This window comes from Lactuca virosa, chromosome 4, assembly GCF_052849685.1.
Source record: "Lactuca virosa cultivar CGN04683 chromosome 4, Lactuca_virosa_CGN04683_v6, whole genome shotgun sequence".
Classification (NCBI taxonomy): Eukaryota; Viridiplantae; Streptophyta; class Magnoliopsida; order Asterales; family Asteraceae; genus Lactuca; species Lactuca virosa.
Window position 1 is genome coordinate 279897830 of NC_136429.1, and position 7670 is coordinate 279905499.

At 34.6% G+C, this 7670-nt stretch overlaps 1 long non-coding RNA gene across 6 annotated transcripts; it reads left to right on the forward strand.

The window, feature by feature from the left end:
* Window positions 1-1167: 1167 nt before the first annotated feature.
* On the forward strand, window positions 1168-4673 carry LOC145108319 (uncharacterized). 6 transcript variants are annotated; one of them, XR_013708188.1, is made up of 11 exons: window positions 1177-1614; window positions 1807-2078; window positions 2189-2352; window positions 2430-2735; window positions 2816-2870; window positions 2948-3106; window positions 3184-3286; window positions 3378-3488; window positions 4010-4086; window positions 4170-4304; window positions 4405-4673. It is a non-coding gene; the product is annotated as an uncharacterized LOC145108319 (long non-coding RNA). The 6 variants fall into 6 exon arrangements; XR_013708191.1 differs by having other exon boundaries at window positions 1168-1614; window positions 1807-2352; window positions 4016-4086; XR_013708190.1 differs by having other exon boundaries at window positions 1168-1614; window positions 1807-2352; window positions 3184-3270.
* The last annotated feature ends 2997 nt before the right edge of the window (window positions 4674-7670 follow it).

Sequence of the window (7670 nt, forward strand, 5' to 3'; positions counted from 1 at the left end):
TTGGCTACGAAATAAAAATACGTAGCTAGTTAGCTATGAAATTAGGATCCGTAGCTATTTTGCTAGGAAAATTTGCTACAAAATTCTAATCTATTATGGAACTTGTTACAAAAAGGTGAATTTGCAAAATAGCTACGAAATCAAAATCCATAGGTATTTGGCTACGGAAAATTCCGTAGTTAAGTAGTTACGAAATATGTTTCCGTAGCAAAATATAGAAGATTATTGAAAAAAATAGATTAAAAATACACAATTATTTTTGAAAACTCAACAACAAAAATAAAAATAGTCAAACAGTCAAATGGTCAAATAGTCAACACATATATAATTTAGCAATAATTTTAGATATAGGTGAAGTATCATGAGTTTACAAAAGAAGAGCAAGATCTTGCTATAGAAGAAGAGAAGAGGAATTCATTGTACTTTCGATTATACCCTCAGCTTTAAGTTTAGAAAAATACATAAAACAATTCTCAAACGCTTGTCTTGCCCAATATCTTCATCCAGAACCTGATTACACCAAAATAAAAATATTAAATTAAAAAAAAATAAAAAAGATGTAAAATACAACAAAAAAAAAATAGAAGAAGAGAAGAGGAATTCATGAGACTTCGCTTTCTTTCAACCGATTCATCTTTCTCTTTTGGTTTTGCAGAAAATATTAGTTTATTCGATCCTCTATCAGCCAAGACCACGTTGACTTTGACTTTCTGCATAAGTCAAACATCTTCAAATCGTTTCTAAACATTAAAAGCGATGTTTGTTTACAAGATGAACAATTCACACCTGACCAACAAACGAAGACAAATATTTGAGTTTTTCTTGGTCATAAATTGCAAGAAGGTCCTCAAGTTTCATATCAGGTGATATTTCACCCTCCATCTTTTTAGGATCTATGGTCGATATTGGTAATGCGTTGTGACAGATTGTGATGTTTTCAAACATTAAGGAAAAATAGGAGGACGAGGACCCATAATATAAACCACTGAACATACCATCCTCATTCCTCAGTTTCCTCATTCTTCAATTTTCCCCCGGTCTCCATTACGCCATTATCCACTGAACAACTACCGACCCTTTACCAACACAAATCAACAATTTTCCGTTCAGTCGGAAATGCGTGTTGGTAATATTTGATTTTCTTTTTTATTTTTTAAGTAGTAGGGACAATTTGGTAAATATGAGAATGTTAAAGGGTGAGCTTCACCGAATCGTTGTGGGTTTGATTTTGCCCTGCTCTCACTTTCCCTCTTCTCTATCTAATCACACGATACCTCAGGTTCCAGCATCCCCGATCTGCAATCAGTCGGCCATCCCTTCCGCCTCGAGCCGACCATTGCCTCCGCCAACGACGTCACCTCCGCCATCACCGCCGGCAGCAAATCCCTCCAGCTCCTTCAAAGCCGTCGACGCAACATACATTCTCCCTTCCACTGTCGGTCCGACATGCAACCCACCACCCCTTAAACAAGTAAAGTTGCTCCCCTTTCTCACAGTGTGAACGAAGATCAACATCGCCTCTCTCTCTTGCCGCCGCCACCACCGTCGAAGTCGCTGCTGCAGCTGGTGGACCTTACCATTGGATCCGATTTCAGCTTTTTTCTCCAAGTTTTGGTAAAAAAACCCTAACTTATTTTTTCTAGTACATCGATTGATTTTTAGGTTTAATTTGATAATTCGTATTGGTTAACGGTAATTAAAATTAGAATTGTGAATATTTGAACAATGTATCCATCAACAAGTAACTTCCACTTTGATTTCTAGATTGAATTTTCATTTTGATTCGGAAGTTTTGTTTACCTACAGAAATCAAACGTTACGCTTTTCATGACTGGGAGATTAAGACACGTTGTGCTTGGTATAATCAACAAACTCGTGTCCTCACCCACCACAGAAGAACAATAATTCTATCTTCTTAACATAGTGATTCAGAGTTATGGCTATGATGCTGTAGCAGTTTTATTGTTTTTAGTTTTGAACATCTTGAGATCATCAAAGCCGAATTAGAAAATGCATGCCCTGGTGTAGTTTCTTGTGTTGATCTTCTTGTGGTGGCTGCTTATGAGAGTGTGATTCTAGTAACTAACCACATTCATCTCCCAATCATTTCCCTTTTCACCTTTTTCCTCTTCAAATCATTCAAGAACACATGAAACTTTAGGTTATTAACATCTAATTTCTTTTACAGGCCGGTGGACCATTTTATCCAGCTCACACAGGTAGAAAAGACAGCAGTCGATCTTTCTCTCAACTCTCCTATGAGCTTCCTAGTCCCTTATATGATCTTTCTACAAATATTGCAAGATTTGCAACAGGGGGTTTTCACTGATAAAGAAACGTTCACTCTTTTAGGTACACAAATCAATCATCTATTCTTCAGTTCTCTACTCTAGTTGCTTCAGTTCTTAATCTATATAGTTTCATTACAGGTGCTCATAGTACTGGAATGATTCACTGCAAGTTCTTTGAAAAAAGACTATACAACTTTGGTGGAACAAATAAACCAGACCTATCAATGGATTCTGAATTTCTTGAATTATTAAGATCATTATGCAACAACTGATCCAATCACCATCAACATGACCATCACCATCACCTTCTTCATCAAAAACTAGAAGGTAGCAGGGAATGAAGATGGATTATGAAGGAAAAGGTTCAGGTTTTGGGAACTCTTTGACTTCTTCCGGATGCTTTTGTTCTAGTTTATAACCGTTGGATTCTACTTCTGCGCCATGGTAGACTACACACTCTTTTTTATTAATTTATAGTATTATTTTTTTTAAACGGCTAACAACTTTTTTGGTTTAATATGCAGTTAACACTTAACAGTGATCACTGTGTACATATTCGTGAAGTCATTTGGTCAAAGGGTACTCTTTTTTCTCTCTCTAGAATAATCACTCTCTCTCATGGTTTTAATATTTTATTTATTTATTTATTGAAACAGAATGGAAGTGGTTTTATTGTTAGTGGTGTACATTGCATATGTATACAATGCAGGTGGTTTAGTATGCTACATTCTTCTAAGTGTTAGCAGTTGGTTTATGGCCATTTCATGGCGTTTTGCTCATTATTTGTTCAATCCATCCGGTTTCAAGTGGCAAAAGTGAGTTTCTTTTTTATTTTTATAATTTATGACATCATCTTTATATTTTATACTTGTTTTTTGTTTTCCATTTTTAGGACGGTAGAGGACTTCAAAGACCGGACAAATTAGCTCTTCTATAGAGGTGGAATTAGTGTTACAGGAGAAGAAAGTTGGGAAGCTTGGTGAGATGAAGAATTGGTACTACAGTTTTTAAAAAATATCCTTGTTTTTCCATTACCATGTATTTATATACAATTCTTAATTATGATAAAATGTGATTCTTTTGTAGTCTCATTTTCGAAGAAGGGTTATGGAGACGATTTTGAGCCTACGGTTATTCATATTCCGGTATGGTGTTGTTTACAAAGTGGATGTGCAAGATTCAAATACATCATTACCCGTAAGAATTTGAATTTCAAAATCTAGACAAGTCCCATCTTTTTCAAAGAGTTATATATGCTTTATTATAATCTTATTTGTGTTTTAATAATCTTTTATCATGTTTTATAATTCAATAATTTTTACCCTACATCATATTCACATATAACACAAAAACAATTAACTACAAAAGTGGTCCCTTTGTAGAAAAGGTTTCAATTCTGGACTAAACACGATAAAAATCCAAAACGAAGGGACAACTTTTGTAAATTCATAAGAAAATTTATTCTATTTCTATAAACCAACCAAACATAACGAATCTTTCCATTCCTACATGTGTACGGATTTTCATGGCTTGTGCTTGTAGCCCTCACAATCCTTTTCAATACTTAACAAATGTTTCTTGGTTACGAAGAAATTTTGCACAAGTAAAATGTAGCAGTGCCTATAATAACCTTCTGATGGCATGTTAGTTTTATATAATTTTCTTTTTAATTCTTATTGTGTTTTACTAAACTATTTCCATTTTACTGAGTGTTGAAGAAGCAGAGTGTGAAAGGGCATATGAGTCGGCTATTGATCTCTATGTGTCAATCTTTGATCGTACAAAGCCCACCTGAGTAAGTATGATTCATTATTTTCTTTGATTTTTATATAAACCAATGTACAAGCCTTTATAAAATCTTCTCTCAAATCACTATAGGTTGCAATGAGAGAAGCACATGAAGAGGTTGTGCAAAAGGCGATGTCCATTTTTAATGCTATTTTAGTGGGATTTGGTTCTGCTAGACAAAAATACGAAAAAAAAATTCATATGTTTTTGAAAAAGGCTTTTGAGGTAATTTTTTTGTGCTTTACCTCATTTATAATATTTAATAGTCAAATTTCTTGTTTAATCATTCGTTCTTGTTTTTACCGGTTATATTGAAATATTGTAGGATCATAAAAAGAAAGACTTATGTCTCAAACCAAATTGTCTTAGTTGAGACGCAACGCGGACAATATGAGGATATTCAACAGAAAAAATATAAGGATGGTCAACAAGAAAATGTGGAGTCTCAACAGAAAAATATGGATGTTCAAGCAAAGTTTGAACAACTTGCACAAGCTTTGAGTGAGTAGGTTAAAACTTTTATTAATCAATGATAGAATATTATGTATCGAATAACATTTTATATTTAATTAGTAGCCACTTTTGATTTTGAAATATGTATCTTTTGATATATTGGATATTTCTTTTAGTTTCTATAGAAATACTCTTTTACTTGTGGTTTTATATTAATTGCATTTTTATAAATTGATATAATAGTCGAATTGAATAATCGAAATTTATTGAATAATGGTATGGAACAATTACTACGGAATTTGCTACGGAAACGTTGCTACGGAATTAGTTATGGAAAAATTGCTATGAAAATTGCTAACAGAAAAGTTGCTATGGAATTTGCTACGGAAACATTGCTACAAAATTAGTTACGGAAAAATTGCTATGGAATTTGCTACGGAAAAGTTGTTACGAAATTTGCTACGGAAACATTGCTATGGAATTAGGTACGGAAACATTGCTACGGAATTAGCTACGGAAAATTGCTACGAAATTCGCTACGGAAAAGTTGCTACGAAATTCGCTACGGAAAAGTTGCTACGGAAACATTGCAACGGAATTTGTTACGGAAAAATTGTTATGGATTTTGCTACGAAAATGCTATGGAACTCAATTTACAACGAAATATATGTCGTAGAAACTGTCATAGCAAAATTGCTACGGAATTATAATTCCGTAGCTAAATAATTTGCTACAAGAAATAAAGTTACGGAGTCTAATTGAAATTTTGCATAACAAATTTCGTAGTTATTCAGCTTTAGCTACGGAATTTCAGTTTTTGGCTACGGAATTTTCCTTAGCTAAATAGAAATTTTCTTGCAGTGCAGAATAATGGGCTAAACTAGCAAATATATATACAGGACATATACAAAAGGACATATACAAGTACACTAATAAATTAAAAAGATTTAAAACCCACTAAACTCGACAACAAAGATTTCAAAAACAGAAAACCCGTAATATGTTCGGTATTGGGGGTTCACATGCATTTTTGAGGTTATTTCTTTGGTTCTAGCAGCCTACACATGATCTGAAGTGTTGAGGGACTAAATGACATATTTTTAAGTGTATACATTTAGAACTCGATAATCTCGACATCAACATCTCTCAAACAGAAAATCCCGCTGAAAAAGGGTTTTCCGGCGAGTTCGAGGTTGCCGGAGGCAAATCCGGCCTCCATAACGCAAATAACGAGTCAGAGAGGATACCAGCAGCTGAACAAGAGCTTGAACGTACCTTGAATGGGACCTGGTTCGAGTTTTTCGGCAGCAAACTCCTTAAAACCTAACAATGGCGGCCAAGGAAGGATACCTCGACTTAACTCGGGATTTACAGCCAAAAGAAGAGAGAGATCGATCTATAAGTCCAAGGGAAGACGTCTAAGGAATTGGGACCAATTGTTTCGAAGATTCGATGATTGCAGACTCTAAAACAGGATAAAAGATGATACAGCTTTCTGCGATCGCTGCTCCCTGAACAAGACTTAAGGTTTCGGTTTTTGGCACAATTAGTCCCTCGGAAATGGCATGCTTACGGAATCCACCCTGATTTTAATATTCTTTCAAATCAATTTTCCAAAAATAGCCCAACAGCCTCTTGGAATTATAAATCCTTACTAAATTTTTTTTGAACGGCAGTTAGACTGATTAGGTATTAGTTTTAATATTCAAATTTTTGTTAGCACCAATGATCAAACCCTGATATCTCATTCTCTCATACTAAGAGGCTAAGCCTCTACCAATTGGGCTATTCCCAATTGGTATAAATCCTTACTAATTAATAAATTGATTTTTTCATATATATATATATATATATATATATATATATATATATATATGTATATATATATATATATATATATATATATATATATATATATATATATATATATATATCCGTTGTTATTATTATTATTATTATTATTATTATTATTATTTTAACACATTTACATCCATATACTGTGTTTATTTAATTGATTCACTTGACAAACCTATTAAATAAACACAATATATGGATGTAAACGAATAAGGATCAGCCAGACCGGACAGTTGGGAGACATGATCATTTCAGTGTATAACCTTTCAGAAATCCAACAATCAAGCCAATATAACCATTCTAGATATCTCTCCCATAAGTAGATCAATTAGTATTATGACTGGAATTACTGACGGATCTAGCATTTATAGGTTTCTAATGACGGCTATAATTATAATCATAAATTATACGGAAGCAGAGTAAGTGTAGTTCACTTGCAGAGTATCCTAGATGAGAACCGGGAACTAAGAGAGCATAACTCTGACTCAGGATCTCTTACTCGAAGATTACAACTGGCTGAGCACTCATGGGTGTCATAGGGCTTCGTCGGAGTACAGTAACGAAGGAAAAAGTGGGTTACAAGAGGGAGATCTAAGAGAGAAAGGGTGTGGGGGAAATGGGTGAAGAGGATATACAGAGAGCTCTATTTATAGCCAAGAAAAGTGAAGCGCTCCGCGCATATATAGGGGTGCGCCGTGCACTATAGGGGTGTTGGCTCCAGCCTTCTTCTTCCAAGTGTCGCTTCTGGGTTCGTCCACATCGGCGCTTCTAGAAGCTTGCCACATTTCACGTTCCTATGGTGCCACATGTCACAATCTCATGGAGCCACATCACTATGTCTCGGAGGAAAGGGGCTTTGTGAGAACAAGGATCTGATTGCGTAGGGACAAGGCTCGGAAACTCTAACCTTGAGTTAATGCTTAAGATCAATGTCTGCTTCTGATTAACTGTTCTAGTCAAGTCTGGCAAGACCAGTCAAGACTGAAGATGAGAATCAACAAAGTACTTCAAGTATTAAATATGGTGTAATGAGAATAATCAAAGTAAAGACAATAAATGAACAAGTAGAATGTTTGAAAGTGTTTGATTTGAGAGAAAGATGCAAGTGAAGTAAATTCAAATATAGCTATCTTTGGAGGAACAATCCGTCATTGATTCTTATCATTAAACACTCCTTATATAGCAAAAGGAGGAACACATTACAAACCGAAAAACATACAAAGGACCAGACAATGTCACTACTTCCGACATTATGATTGTCCAAATGAACAAAAAGACTAAGTC